Source organism: Pristiophorus japonicus, unplaced genomic scaffold, assembly GCF_044704955.1.
Source record: "Pristiophorus japonicus isolate sPriJap1 unplaced genomic scaffold, sPriJap1.hap1 HAP1_SCAFFOLD_762, whole genome shotgun sequence".
NCBI classification, from domain to species: Eukaryota; Metazoa; Chordata; class Chondrichthyes; family Pristiophoridae; genus Pristiophorus; species Pristiophorus japonicus.
In genome coordinates this window covers 43,006-58,399 of record NW_027254679.1, presented here as the reverse complement: position 1 = coordinate 58,399, position 15,394 = coordinate 43,006, and the positions used below count along the sequence as shown (strand labels likewise).

General features: G+C 52.2%; 4 non-coding genes across 4 annotated transcripts; 3 read left to right on the top strand and 1 right to left on the bottom strand.

Annotated features, from left to right (window-relative positions):
* The first annotated feature begins 1,261 nt into the window (after window positions 1-1,261).
* trnat-ugu (transfer RNA threonine (anticodon UGU)) lies at window positions 1,262-1,334 on the top strand. The gene has a single exon. It is a non-coding gene; the product is annotated as a tRNA-Thr (tRNA).
* An 881-nt stretch (window positions 1,335-2,215) lies between these two features.
* Window positions 2,216-2,289, top strand: trnat-cgu (transfer RNA threonine (anticodon CGU)). Its single transcript has one exon. It is a non-coding gene; the product is annotated as a tRNA-Thr (tRNA).
* An 8,590-nt stretch (window positions 2,290-10,879) lies between these two features.
* On the bottom strand, window positions 10,880-10,952 carry trnat-agu (transfer RNA threonine (anticodon AGU)). The gene has a single exon. It is a non-coding gene; the product is annotated as a tRNA-Thr (tRNA).
* A 3,615-nt stretch (window positions 10,953-14,567) lies between these two features.
* Window positions 14,568-14,640, top strand: trnat-agu (transfer RNA threonine (anticodon AGU)). Its single transcript has one exon. It is a non-coding gene; the product is annotated as a tRNA-Thr (tRNA).
* The last annotated feature ends 754 nt before the right edge of the window (window positions 14,641-15,394 follow it).

The window sequence follows — 15,394 nt, the reverse complement described above, 5'->3', positions numbered from 1 at the left end:
CTGTACCTGCATACTAACCTTTTGTGTTTCATGCACAAGTAACCCCCAGGTCCCGCTGTACTGCAGCACTTTGCGATCATTCTCCATTTAAATAATTACTTGCTCTTTAATTTTTTTCTGCCAAAGTGCATGACCTCACACTTTCCAACATTATACTCCATCTGACAAATTTTTGCCCACTCACTTAGCCTGTCTATGTCCTTTTGCAGATTTTTTGTGTCCTCCTCACACATTGCTTTTCCTCCCATCTTTGTATTGTCAGCAAACTTGTCTACGTTACACTCAGTCCCTTCTTCCAAGTGGTTAATATAGATTGTAAACAGTTGGGGTCCCAGCACTGATCCCTGCGGCACCCCACTAGTTACTGGTTGGTAACCAGAGAATGAACCTGTTGTGTTCCTAACACAGATGAGACTGCACACAGGGAGGTTAAAGTAACAGTGACCTCAGTCTTTATTAAGACACTCCAGAGTGAGGAACAGGCCTTAGGGCCCGGCTTATATACAGTGCTCCCAAGGGATGCTGGGATCCCTTGGGACTTCAGGGGCTGCGCTCGCTGGTGGCGGAAGATGGGAGTGCATGCTTTACAGATACACAACAGAACCATCTATTCTTCTCTCTCCCCTTCCCTCTCTCAGTCCTTCCGCTCTCTCTCCCCCCCTTAAATCTATCTCTTCCTCCCTGCTCTTTCCCCCTCCCCCTCTCTCTCTCCCCTTCCCCTCCCACATTACCATTCCCCTCGCTTACTCCCCTTCCCCTCTCTCTCTCTCTCCTTTCCTCTCTACTGTCATTCTCCCCCCACTCCTTCCCCCCTCTCTCCTTCCTCCTCTATCTTGCCTCTCTCTCCCCTCCCCCTCTCTCCCCTTCCCCCTCTGCTTTTTCACTCTCCCTTTAACTCTCCCTCTCCCCTTCCACTCTCGTCCCTCCCCTCCCTCCACTCTCTCTCTTTACCTTTCTTTTCCGATTCTCCCCTTCGCCCTCTCTGTCTCCCCTTCCTTTCTCTCTCCCCTGCCTCCTCCCTCTCTCATCTTCCCATCTCTCTCCCCTTCCCGTCTCACCCCTCCCCGTCTCTCCCCTCCCCCTCTCCTTCTCCTTCTCTCCCATTCCTCTCTCTCTCACTCCGTCTCCCTCTCTCTCCCCTTCCTCTCTTTCCCCTTCCCCATCTCTCTCACTCCTTCCACGCTCTCTTTTCCCTTCCCCTCTCTTTCCTGTTCCTTCCCCTCTCTTTCCTGTTCCTTCCCCTGTAACTCCTCAAACAGGAGGCTCCATAGCTCAGGGGTTAGAGCACTGGTCTTGTAAACCAGCGGTCATGAGTTCAAATCTCAATGGGGCCTCCTCAACGTTAACTCAATTTTTAAATTCACCCTCAATTAACAAGGCTATTGAACAGCTTTGAGACTGTTCCTTTTGTCTCCAGTAATATCGCTCTCCCTTCCCGTCCTGCATCTTTTTCCCGCTATCGAGCTTTCCCCGTCCCTCACAGACTCCCCTCCCCCTCTCTCCCCCATCCTTTCACTCTCTCTCTCTCCGTTCCCTCTCTTTCCCCTCGCCCCTCTTTCTCTCTCCCTTTCCCCTTCACGTCTCTTTCCAACTCCTCCACGATCACCTTCCCCTTCCCGCCTCTCTCTAACCCTTCCCTTTTCTCGCTCTCCACTTCCCCTCTCTCCCCTTCTCTCTCACTTTCATTCACCGCGCACTCCTTCCCTCTCTCTCCTTCCTCCTCTCTCCACCCTCTCTCCCCCTCCCGTTCTGCCTTTTCACTCTCCCTTTCCCTCTCCCCTCCCCTCTCTCTCCTCCCCGACCTCTTCTGTCTCTCCCTTTTCCCTTTCTTTTCAGATTCTCCCCTTCTCCCTCTCTTTCTCGTTCCCATCTCTCCTCTCCCCATCTCTCTCCCCTTCCCGCTCTCTCACTCCTTCCACTCTCTCTCCACTTCCCCTCTCTCTCTCTCACTCCTCCCCTCTCTTCCCCTCCCCTCCCCCTCTCACTCCTTCTACTCTCTCCCTCCCTTCCACACTCTCTCCCTCCCTTCCACACTCTCTCTCCCATTTCCCCCTCTCACTCCTTTCCCTCCCTCTCTTCCTCTTCCCCCTCCTTCCCCCTCTCTCTCACTCCTTCCTTCTCTGTCTCCGCTTCCCCCTCTCTCTCACTCCTTCCACTCTCTCTTTTCCCTTCCCCTCTCTTTCCTGCTCCTTCTCCTGTCTTTCCTAGAGCAGGTAGCTCCATAGCTCAGGGGTTAGAGCACAGGTCTCGTAAACCAGGGGGTCGTGAGTTCAAATCTCACTGGGGCCTACTCAAGATCAGCTTATTTATTAAATTCACCGTCAATTAACAAGGGCTTTAATTATAAATATTAACCAGCTCTGAGACCGACCCTGGAACAACAGGCTCCCCTCTCCTCTCCTTGTCTCCCTCACACTCTCTCTTCCCCTTCCAAATCTCTCTCTGCCACCCCCATCACTGTTATGTTCAGAATAAATCCACGGGACCGTATCGTAAGCTGAAACTATTGTGACCTTGGTCTCTTTATTGAGACCCCAGAGTGGGGAAGCAGCATGGTGGATCACCTTATGTCCCTGCTTGTCCCAGGGTGCACAAGTGACCCTTAGGCCTCCCACAGGTGTGTCCCCTAGTGGCAAGTCTGACATATTGGTGAGGTTTCGGTGCATACATAACATCACTCCCCCCCCCCGCCCCCTCCAAAGGCTTATGTACCAGTTATTTGCAAGTTGAGGCGATATGACGCCCTGTGTCCCCGGGTCGATCACCTGATTTGAATTCCTGGCCTGGGTGAGTTGGTCGGAACGTTGCTGCCCGGCCGAGTGCCTGGTGTGATGGGACAGACGTGGCCAGGTCCTTTCACAATGGTGGCCTGCTTATCGATAGTTTGCAGTCTGGTCTGGTCCAAACGCTTTCTGCGTTTGCTCAGTACATGGTTTCACAACCAAACACTCCATTTTCATCACACACACACACACACTCCATTCCCCTCTTTGTCTCACACAGTGCTCTCGGCCCCATCTGGGGGCCCTGAATATTGTCCACGTCACTTATTCTGATGTGGCGTGGAGGGGGGCCGTACGATCGTGGTGCATTCTCTGCTGATAGCAGACGGAAGGCTCGGTCCTGAGCGACTCTGTCCGGTGACTGCGTAGCAACCCGGGACAGCCGGGGTCTGTAGGGAGTCTACCGCGACACGTGTGGTGCTCGGCTTGGTGATCTGGGCTGCCCGCTGCGGACTATTGTCGCTGACCCTAAGGCCTGGAGAGCCCAGGATGGGCCGATACGGCCCTGAGACTTTCAGTGGTAGCGGGAGGCCGTGTGGTCCCCCGTGGATCCTGGGACGTAGTACGGAGGTTCCCGCACCACCGACTGTGTGTAGCCTCCCTGCCTTTCTTTGTAACACGTTGCAGGGTTTGCCCCACAGGAGGGGGGCAATCTGATGGGATGAGCATTACGTCTTTGCGACGGATAAGCTGCAACACTCCCGTCTGGCGGTTCGCCGTGAGCAGGCGGTAATGTGATAACACATCACTTGCTACAAGTACTTTGTCAGATACATATACGACCGGTTGGTGTTCACCCGCTACTTTGGCTTGTTTTAACGTACCCCCGACCCCATATGATAGTACACCATTGGCCGTGAAAGAACGCTCACATGGGTTCCACAGTGCAAACAACTTATTGGAACATAGTGGGTTCCTGGCCTTCTCAGCGGCCCCCCCCCTTTACCTTTGCCCCAAACCCAGTGGCCTTCCTCGCTGGCCAACACATGCCTCTGTTCCGTTGCGGCCACATCCCGCGGTCTGGACGTTTCTCTCGACCCGTGGTCTGGACGCTTCTCTCGACTGCCGCCATCTTCCTCCCCAGGGATTCCCGCCTCTGGCGTCGGGAAGACACAAATTGGATGGTTTCGGCCGGAGCCCCGCTCCGCTTGGTCGACCTGGAGCCTCTTCCGTCGCCGCCAAGAGGTCGTCGGCTTCGTGTGCTGGGTACCCTCCGTCTGTAACCGCTGCTCGGTTGATCTTCGCCTCCTGGTGGTCGCGATGAGCGGCCTGTGCCTCGGGGGTCTGCAAATGGATCTGCACCTCTCCCCCCTTCTCCCTCTCTCTCTCCCCTTCCCCCTCTCTCCCCTCCCCCCTCTCTCTCTCCCCTTCCCCCTCTCTCTCCCCCCTTCTCCCTCTCTCCCCTCCCCCCTCTCTCCCCACCCCCCACTCTCCTCTCACTCCTTCAGGAGCAGGCCATTGGGAAAAGCATAATTGGGTCAGGCAGAGTCAGCATGGATTTATGAAGGGGAAGTCATGTTTGACTAATTTGCTGGAATTCTTTGAGGATGTAACCAACAGGGTGGATAAAGGGGAACTCATTTTAAGAGTGGAAGCAAGTCTTTCTCGATTCCGAGGGACTGCCTCTTGCAATGTCTGTCAGCTTGTAATGTTTGTAGCTCCACATTGAGGATGTGGACGTATTGTGTACTGCAAGTGCAGAGTTAATAATAAACAGAATTCGGCGGGTTTCCGGAGACTTCCGAGAGAGCTGCGCGCCATGTTAGGAAGCTGTGTGTGCTGTGCCCTGTGAATATATCACACCGATGCTGATGATGTTAGAGACAAAGAGTGAGAGAGAAAGAGAAAGTCAGGTTGAGAGATTGAGTGAGAAGGAAAAAGAGTAAGGGAGAGGCAGAATCCCATTCGGCCCATCGTATCCACGCCGACCAGCCAAGAGCAACCCAGCCTCATCCCACTTTCCAGCTCGAGGTCTGTGAGCTCCAGCACTTCAAGTTCTTTTTAAATGTGGTCATCTTTTAACGTGGACAAAAAGGTTCCAGGGTCAGTCTGGGAGCTGTTTAATATTTATAATTAAAGCTCCTGTTAATTGACAGTGAATTGAAATTATGATCCAATTTTGAGTAGGCCCCAGTGAGATTTGAACCCACGACGCCTGGTTGACTTGACCAGTGCTCTAACCCCTGAGCTATTGAATCACCTGCCCTGGGTTGTGGGTCATTCCCCAGTTAGTGCTGTGTGTTTGAAGAATGAGGAGGGGTCAGTGAAACGCTCAGATTGTGTCTCATCCCCCAGACTCCTGCCTCCGTCTCTTCAATATTCGCTTCTCAACATCGATATATCGGGTCTTTCATGTAGTAAAACATCCCAAGGCAACTCAGTCACACTCTGTCCCAATCTCTCTGTCTCTCTGTCTCTGGCTCTCTCTCTCACTCCTGCTCCTATTTCTTGTGTTGTTATGATTGTTCAGGGATGAATCACCCAGTCTCAGAGCCACCCGTATATAACCCGATATTTCACACTTCCTGCTTTATTCCCAGGATGTGATGAAGGGTAAAATGAACCAGTTGGGGTTTTTACCCATAATGCATCCCTCAGCGATGTGTTTGACCCCTGATCGATAGATAGATAGATAGACGGATAGATAGACAGATAGATAGACAGATAGATAGATAGATAGACAGACAGACAGACAGACAGACAGTAGATAGATAAATAGATAGACAGACAGATAGATAGATAGATAGATAGATAGACAGACAGACAGACAGACAGATAGATAGAACAAAACAGAGATTGATACACAGCACTAACTGGGGAATGACCCACATGCCAAAACAGGTAGCTCCAAAGCTCAGGGGTTAAAGCCCTGGTTTGGTAAACCAGGGGTTGTGAGTTTAAATCTCAGTGGGGCCTACTCAAAATTAGCTCAGTATTTAAACTCACTGTCAATTAGCAAGAGTCTTAATAATAAATATTAAACAGCTCTGTAACCAACCCAGAAACAACAGACTCCTATTTGCCCCCTTCACCAATCTTTCTCACTCCTTTATTCTTCTCTCTATCTCTCCGCTTCTGCCTTTCCCTTCATTCTCACTTTCTATTTCCCCCCCTCTCATTGCCAGTCGCTCTGTCTCTCTCTCTGCCCTTTACGTCTCTCTCTCTCTCTTTCTGTCTCTCTCTGTCTCTGCCATTCGGCCCCTCGAGCCTGTTAGAGAGGGTGCAGAAAATATTTACCAGCATTTGTAGGATCTTGCGGAGACATCGTTGGTGGTATTTCTCCAGCGACTTGAGCTGTCCGCTGTACATGGTCCATGTCTCTGAGCCATACAGGAGGGCGGCTATTACTACAGCCCTGTAGACCATGAGCTGGGTGGTAGGTTTGAGGGCCTGGTCTTCAAACACTCTTTTCCTCAGGCGGCCGAAGGCTGCACTGGTGCACTGGAGGCGGTGTTGGATCTTGTGGTCAATGCCTGCCCTTGTTGATAGGAGGCTCCCGAGGTTTGGGGAAAGGTCCACGTTGTCCAGGGCCACGCGTGGATCTTGATGACTGGGGGGCAGTGCTGTGCGGCGAGGACAGTTTGGTGGAGGACCTTTGTCTCACGGATGTTTAGTGTAAGGCCCGTGCTCTCGTACGCCTCAGTAAATACATTGACTATATTCTGGAGTTCAGCCTCTGAATGTGCGCAGACTCAGGTGTCGTCCGCGTACTGTAGCTCGACGACAGAGGTTGTGGTGGTCTTGGTGATCATCGATTCCATTCATGCCGCTTCAAAGGATACGTTTGCAAGGGCTGTGTAACAATGGGACACCTCCAACGTATGTGCAGGCGAGCTGCAAACCCTGCTAATCCTGCAAACCACCTTGTTGCAGAGGAGGACAGATCCACGGCGGAACACGATGAACCAGAGCCTCAGACCGAGGAGGCAGAGGCTCCAAATCTTTCTCTGCCCTCCCCATTTACACAACCTGTTCTACATTTTTATCTTGTTTTCCCCATCTCTCGCTCATTCCCCTCTCTCACCCTCTGCCTTCTCCCCTTTCTCCTCCCTCTCTCTCTCCCCTTCCCGCTCTTACACACTCGTTACCCTCTCTCTTGCTCCTTCCCCCCTCTCTCTCACTCCTTCACTTTTCTCTCTCCCTTTCCTCTCTCCTCTTCTCGTCTCTCTTACACACTCTCTCCACTTCCAAATCCCTCTCTCCCTTCCCCATCACGACCCGTTCGACATCTTTTTACCCCTCTCTCCCTTTCCCGCTATCTCGTTTTCCCCGTCTCTCACTCATTCCCCTCTCCCTCCTTCCCCTTCCCTCACCTCACCCTCTCTCCTTCCCCCTCTCTCCCCTTCCCTCACTCACACCTTCCCCACTCGCTCCCCCTTCCACTCTCTCTCTCTCCCCATCCCCTCCCTGTATCTCCCCTTTCCCTCCCTCTATTTCCCCTTTCCCTCTCTCTTCCTCCCTCTCTCTCCCCTTCCCCACTCTCTCCCCTTCTCCTTCCTCTCTTTCCCCTCCCCTCTCTCTCCCCTTTCCCTCTCTCTTCCTCCCTCTCTCACTCCTTCCCCACTCTTTCCCCTTCCCCCTCTCTCTCACTCCTTCCCCACTCTCTCCCCTTCCCCACTCTCTCCCCTTCCTCCTCTCTCTCACTCCTTCTGTTATGTATGTAAACCTGTAATTACCATGTCTAACCACCAGAGGGCTTATCCCTCGGAGTCCAAAGGGAGCTCACAATCCCTTGGGAGCACCTGTATATAAGGTTGCCACACAGGCTGGAGAGGCACTCTGAGATCTGCACTAAAGGACTACGGTCACACTTACTTTGAGCTTGCAGCATCTAGTCTGACACTTTTTTCAAGACATAACAACAGGCGACGAGATACAGATGACGAACCCCAATGCAACAATGCGGAGAACTGTGAGCATCCTGGAGAAATTTTCGGAGGGAGATGATTGGGAAACCTTCGTGGAATGACTTGAGCAATACTTTGTGGCCAAGGAGCTGGAAGAAGAAACGAACACTGCCAAACCAAGGGCGATCCTCCTCACCGTTTGTGGGCCATCAACATATGGCCTGATGACAATCCTGCTCGCTACAACGAAACCCACAGAGAAATCGTACGATGAGTTGTGCACACTGGTCCGGGAGCATCGGAACCCGAAGGAAAGCGTTCTGATGGCGAGGTACCGGTTCTACACGTACAAGAGGTCTGAAGGCCAGGAAGTGGCAAGCTGTGTCACCGATCCAAGGGGCCTTTGTTGACATTGCGAAATTGAAGGACACTTGGACCATATGTTCAGGGACTTCATTGTACTTGGCATTGGCCATGAAGTAATACTTTGCAAACTTTTGACTGTAGAGACCCCAACCTTGAGTAAAGCCATAGCGATAGCCCAGGCGTTTATCGCCACCAGTGACAATACCAAACAAATTTCCCAGCACACAAGTGCTGCTACAAGTACTGTGAACAAAGTAACGTTGTTTTCGAATCGAAATGTACATGGCAGGACTTACACGCCTGTAGCTGCACGTCAACAGATGACTCAGAGTCCGCCATCAAGGGTGGTGAATACAAGGCCATTAACACCTTGTTGGCGCTGTGGGGGTGATCATCGATTCCATTCATGCCGCTTCAAAGGGTACGTTTGCAAGGGCTGTGGAACAATGGGACACCTCCAACGTATGTGCAGGCGAGCTGCAAACCCTGCTAATCCTGCAAACCACCTTGTTGCAGAGGAGGACAGATCCACGGCGGATCATGATGAACCAGAGCCTCAGACCGAGGAGGCAGAGGTATATGGGGTGCACACATTTACCACAAAGTGTCCCCCGATAATGCTGAAGGTTGAATTAAATGGGCTCCCGGTGTCCAGGGAGCTGGACACGGGCGCGAGCCAGTCCATAATGAGCAAAAAGACTTTCGATAAGTTGTGGTGCAACAAGGCTTCAAGGCCAGTCCTGACTCCCATTCGTACCAAACTTAGAACGTACACAAAGGAACTGATTCCCGTAATCGGCAGTGCAACCGGAAAGATCTCCTACGATGGAGCGGTGCACGATTTACCACTGTGGGTGGTACCGGGCGATGGCCCCACGCTGTTCGGCAGGAGCTGGCTGGGAAAGATACGCCCGTCGACGACACCTCATGTGCCCAGGTCCTAAGCAAGTTCCCCTCGCTGTTCGAACCAGGCGTCGGGAAGTTCCAAGGAGCAAAAGTGCAGATCCATTTAATTCCGGGGGCGTGACCCATCTATCACAAGGTGAGAGCGGTACCTTACATGGTGAGAGAGAGGGTGGACATTGAGCTGGACAGGCTGCAATGAGAGGACATCATTTCGCCGATCGAATTCAATGAGTGGGCCAGTCCGATTGTTCCAATCCTCAAGGGAGACGGCACCGTCAGAATCTGTGGTGATTACAAAGTAACTATTAATCGTTTCTTGCTGCAGGATCAATACCCGCTACCAAAGGCTGATGACCTATTTGTCACGCTGGTGGCGGTGGGGGAAAACATTCACGAAGCCGGACTTGACCTCGGCCTACATGACGCAGGAGCTGGTGGAATCTTCGAAAGGCCTCACCTGCCTCAACACGCACAAAGGTCTTTTCGTTTACAACAGATGCCCGTTTGGGATTCGATCAGCCACAGCGATATTCCAGAGGAACACGGAAAGCTTGCTGAAGTGGGTCCCGTGCACCGTGGTCTTCCAGGACGACATCTTGGTTACAGGTCGGGACACCGTCGAGCATTTGCAGAACGTGGAGGAGCTCCTTAGTCGGCTTAATCGTGTGGGGCTCAGGCTGAAATGCTCGCAGTGCGTTTTCCCAGCGCCTGAAGTGGAGTTCCCGGGGAGAAGAATCGCGGCGGACGGCATCAGGCCCACCGATTCGAAGACGGGGGCAATCGAGAAGGCACCGAGACCACGGAACGTGACGGAGCTGTGGTCGTTTCTAGGACTCCTGAACTATGTTGGTAACTTCTTACCGGGTCTTGTCACATTGTTAGAACCCCTGCACCCTCCACTGCGTAAGGGAGATGAATGGGTCTGGGGTAAAAGCCAAGAAAATGCCTTTGAGAAAGCTAGGAAGCTGTTATGTTCAAACAAATTGCTTGTGTTGTACGATCCATGTAAACGTTTGGTACGAGCATGTGATGCGTCGTCGTACGGGGTCGGGTGTGTATTGTAACAAGCGAATGAATTTGGGAAATTGCAACCGGTTGCTTATGCAACCAGAAGTCTGTCTAAGGCCGAGAGGACCTACAGTATGATCGAGAGAGAAGCGTTAGTGTGTGTTTACGGGGTAAAGAAAATGCATCAATACCTGTTCGGGCTCAAATTCAAATTGGAAATCGACCACAAGCCGCTTATATCCCTCCTTTCTGAAAATTAGGGGATAAATACGACTGCATCGGCCCGCATCCAGAGATGGGCGCTCACGTTGTCCACATACAACTACACCATCCGCCACAGGCCAGGCACAGAAAACTGTGCCGATGCTCTCAGTCGGCTAACATTGCCCACCACCGGGGTGGAGATGGCACAGCCCGCAGATTTAGTTATGGTAATGGAAGCATTTTCTTTCCGACAGATTCTCCCTCTCTCTCACTCCTTCCCCCTCTCTCTCACTCCTTTTGGAGCAGGCCATTGGGAAAAAGCATGATTCAGTCAGGATGGATTGATGAAAGGGAAGTCATGTTTGACTAATTTATTGGAATTCTTTGAGGATGTAACACACAGGATGGATAAATGGGGACTCAGTTTTCAAGTGGAAGCAAGTTCTCCTCCATTCCCAGGGACTGCCAATGATGTTAGAGACAGACAGAGAGTCAGGTCGAGAGATTGAGTGAGAAGGGAATAAGGCAGAAACCCATTTTGGCCCACTGTATCCACACCCACTGACCAAGCCTAATCCCACTTTCTAGCTTTCTATCTGTATATCTGCAGGTTACAGCACTTCAAGTACAATCTAAATGTGGTAATCTTTTAATGTGGACAAGGCAGTGCTTGTAGTTCCAGGGTCAGTCTGGGAACTGTTTAATATTTATAATTAAAGCCCTTGTCAATTGACAGTGAATTTAAAGACTGAACTAATTTTGAGTAGGCCCCAGTGAGATTTGAACCCACGACCCCTGGTTTACTAGACCAGTGCTCTAACCCCTGAGCTATGGAACCACCTGCCCTGGGCTGTGGGTCATTCCCCAGTTAGTGCTGTGTGTTTGAAGAATGAGGAGGGGTCAGTGAAACGCTCAGATTGTGTCTCATCCCCCAGACTCCTGCCTCCGTCTCTTCAATATTCACCTCTCAACATCGATATATCGGGTCTTTCACGTAGTAAAACATCCCAAGGCAACTCAGTCACACTCTGTCCCAATCTCTCAGTCTCTCTGTCTCTCAGTCTCTCTCTGTGTATCATTCTCAGTCTCTCTCTCTCTGTCTCTCTGTCTCTCTATCTCTCACTCTCTCTCAGTCTCTCTCACAATCTCACTCATTCTCTCTCTCTGTCTCTCTGTCACTTTCTCTCTGTTGCTCACTGTCTCTCGAGCCGGAAGGGGTTAGAGAGTGGAAAGGGGAAAATCAGAAGGGAAAGGAGAGAGGGAGTCTGGGGGATGAGACACAATCTGAGCGTTTCACTGACCCCTCCTCATTCTTCAAACACACAGCACTAACTGGGGAATGACCCACAGCCCAAGGCAGGTGGCTCCATAGCTCAGGGGTTAGAGCACTGGTCTAGTAAACCAGGGGTCGTAGGTTCAAATCTCAGTGGGACCAACTCAAAATTAGCTCAGTATTTAAATTCAATGTCAATTAAGAAAGAATTTAATTATAAATATTAAACAGCTCCAGGACTGTTCCTAGGACAACAGGCTCCCCTCTTCTTCAACTGTCTCTCCCCATCACGACCCGTTCTACATATTTTTCTCGCTTTCCCCGTCTCTCACTCATTTCCCTTGCCGCTCCCTCGCCACACTCACTATCCCTTCCGCTCACTCTCCCCATCCTCTCCCCTTCCCCCTCTCTCACACTTCTTTCTACATTCTGCCCAATATAAACTAGAAGTGATCCAAATCTCGGCTGCCCCGTGTCCTAACTCGCACCCAGTCCCACTCACCCATCACCCCCTGTGCTCGCTGCCCCGTGTCCTAACTCGCACCCAGTCCCACTCACCCATCACCCCCTGTGCTCACTGCCCCGTGTCCTAACTCGCACCCAGTCCCGCTCACCCATCACCCCCTGTGCTCACTGACCCCGTGTCCTAACTCGCACCGAGTCCCGCTCACCCATCACCCCCTGTGCTCGCTGCCCCGTGTCCTAACTCGCACTGAGTCCCACTCACCCATCACCCTCTGTGCTCGCTGCCCCCGTGTCCTAACTCGCACCGGGTCCCGCTCACCTATCACCACCTGTGCTCACTGCCACGTGTCCTAACTCGCACCCAGTCCCGCTCACCCATCACCCGCTGTGCTCGCTGCCCCCGTGTCCTAACTCGCACCGAGTCCCGCTCACCCATCACCCGCTGTGCTCACTGCCCCGTGTCCTAACTCGCACCCAGTCCCGCTCACCCATCACCCGCTGTGCTCGCTGCCCCCGTGTCCTAACTCGCACCCAGTCCCGCTCACCCATCACCCCCTGTGCTCACTGCCCCGTGTCCCAACTCGCACCCAGTCCCGCTCACCCATCACCCCCTGTGCTCGCTGCCCTACATTGGCTCCCGATTAAGCAATGCCTCGATTTGAAAATTCTCATCCTTGTTTACAAATCACTCCATGGCCCCTCACTACTCCCTATCTCTGTAATCTCCTCCAGCCCCACAACCCTCCCTATCTCTGTAACTTCCCACAACCCTCCCTATCTCTGTAACCTCCTCCAGCTCCTACATCCCTCCCTATCTCTGTAACCCCACAATCATTGAATGGCGGAGCAGGCTCAAGGGGCTAGATGGCCTACTCCTGTTCCTAATTCTTATGTTCTTATGTCCTTATGTCTGCACTCCTCTAATTCTGCCCTCCTGACCATCCCTGATTATAATCACTCCACCATCGGTGGCCATGCCTTCTGTTGCCTGGGCCCCAAGCTCTGGAACTCCCTCCCTAAACCTCTCCGCCTCTCTACCTCTCTTTCCTCCTTCAAGACTCTCCTTAAAACCGACCTCTTCACCTGCGCTAATTTCTACTTTTGTGGCTCGGTGTCAAATTTTTATCCCATAATCCTCCTGTGGAGCACCTTGGGACGTTTCACTACGTTAAAGGCGCTATATAAATATACATTATTGTTGGTGTTCCCTCTGTCTCTCCTCTTCCCCGTCTCTCTCTCACTCCTTCCCCTCACTCTCCCCTTCCCTCTCTCTCACTCCTTCCCCTCACTCTCCCCTTCCCTCTCTCTCACTCCTTCACCTCACTCTCCTCTTCCCCGTCTCTATCTCACTCCTTCCCCTCACTCTCCCCGTCTCTCTCACTCCTTCCCCTCACTCTCCCCTTCCCTGCCTCTCACTCCTTCCCCTCACTCTCTCCTTCCATCTCTCTCACTCCTTCACCTCACTCTCCTCTTCCCCGTCTCTCTCTCACTCCTTCCCCTCACTCTCTCTCTTACTCCTTCCCCTCACTCTTTGCTTCCCTCTCTCGCACTCCTTCCCCTCACTCTCCCCTTCCCTCTCTCTCACTCCTTCTCCTTACTCACCCTTCCCTCTCTCTCACTCCTTCCCCTCACTCTCCCCTTCCCTCTCTCTCACTCCTTCCCCTCACTCTCCCCTTCCCTCTCTCTCACTCCTTCACCTCACTCTCCTCTTCCCCGTCTCTATCTCACTCCTTCCCCTCACTCTCCCCGTCTCTCTCACTCCTTCCCCTCACTCTCCCCTTCCCTGCCTCTCACTCCTTCCCCTCACTCTCCCCTTCCATCTCTCTCACTCCTTCACCTCACTCTCCTCTTCCCCGTCTCTCTCTCACTCCTTCCCCTCACTCTCTCTCTTACTCCTTCCCCTCACTTTTTGCTTCCCTCTCTCGCACTCCTTCCCCTCACTCTCCCCTTCCCTCTCTCTCACTCCTTCTCCTTACTCACCCTTCCCTCTCTCTCACTCCTTCCCCTCACTCTCCCCTTCCCTCTCTCTCACTCCTTCCCCTCACTCTCCCCTTCCCTCTCTCTCACTCCTTCCCCTCACTCTCCCCTTCCCTCTCTCTCACTCCTTCCCCTCACTCTCCCCTTCCCTCTCTCTTCCTCTAATAGAGCCCCACCTAGTGGACTACCGATGTAATAACAACTACCGACACGCTCCTCTCTCTCTCTCCTTCTCTCTCTCTCTCTCTCTCTCCCCTTCCCCCTCTCACTCACTCCTTCCCTCTCCCTGTCCCTTTCCCCCGCTTTCTCCCCTTCCCACTCTCCGCTCCTCTCTCTCCACTCACTCCTCAATCTCTCTCCTCCCTCTCTCTCTCTCTCTCTCTCCTTTCCCTTCTGACTTTCCCCTTCCCCCTCTCTGACCCCTTCCGGCTCGAGAGACAGTGAGCGACAGAGAGAAAGTGATCGAGAGACAGAGGGAGTGAGAAAGAGAGAGAGAGAGAGACAGAGAGAGAGAGAGAAAGAGACAGAGAGACTGAGAGATTGGGACAGAGTGTGACTGAGTTGCCTTGGGATGTTTTACTACGTGAAAGACCCGATATATCGATGTTGAGAGGTGAATATTGAAGAGACGGAGGCAGGAGTCTGGGGGATGAGACACAATCTGAGTATTTCACTGACCCCTCCTCATTCTTCAAACACACAGCACTAACTGGGAATGACCCACAGCCCAGAGCAGGTGGTTCCATAGCTCAGGGGTTAGAGCACTGGTCTAGTAAACCAGGGGTCGTGGGTTCAAATCTCACTGGGGCCTACTCAAAATTAGCTCAGTATTTAAATTTACTGTCAATTAACAAGTCTCTCTCTTCCCCATCACGACCTGTTCTTCATCTTTTTCCCACGATCTCGCTTTCCCAGCTCTCACTCATTCCCCTCTCCCCCCTCCATCGCCTCACCCTCTCTCTCAGCTATCCACTCTCTCATTCTGTCTCTTTCGCTGACCCAGGCTCTCCACCCTCTCTCCCCTTCCCCTCGCCTTTTCACTCTCCACTTCCCTCCCTCCCCTCCTTCCTCTCTCGCTCTCGTTTCCCTTTCTTTTCAGAATCTCCCGTTCTCCCTCTCTCTCCCCTTCCTTTCTCTCTACTTTGCCTCCTCCCTTTCTTGCCTTCCCATCTCTCTCCCCTTCCCCCCTCTCCCCTTCCATCTCTTACTCTCCCCTTCCCCCTCTCTCTCACTCCTTCCATTCTCTCTTTTCCCTTCCCATCCCTTTCCTGCTCCTTCCCCTTGTCTTTTCACAAAGCAGGTGGCTCCATAGCTCAGGGGGTAGAGCACTAGTTTAGTAAATCTGCGGTCGTGGGTTCAAATCTCATTAGGACCAGCTCAAAATTAGCTCAGTATTTAAGTTTGCAAGGGCTTTAATTGTAAATATGGGTCAAATACTTTATTAAGATGGAGAGTGACAGAGTTAATTCAGAGATGAGGGCCTTGAATTTCAAGAAAGGTCACTTTGATGGTGTGAGATGTGAATTGACTGGCCAGTGATCCTTCAAGGGTTGATGTTGGATTGA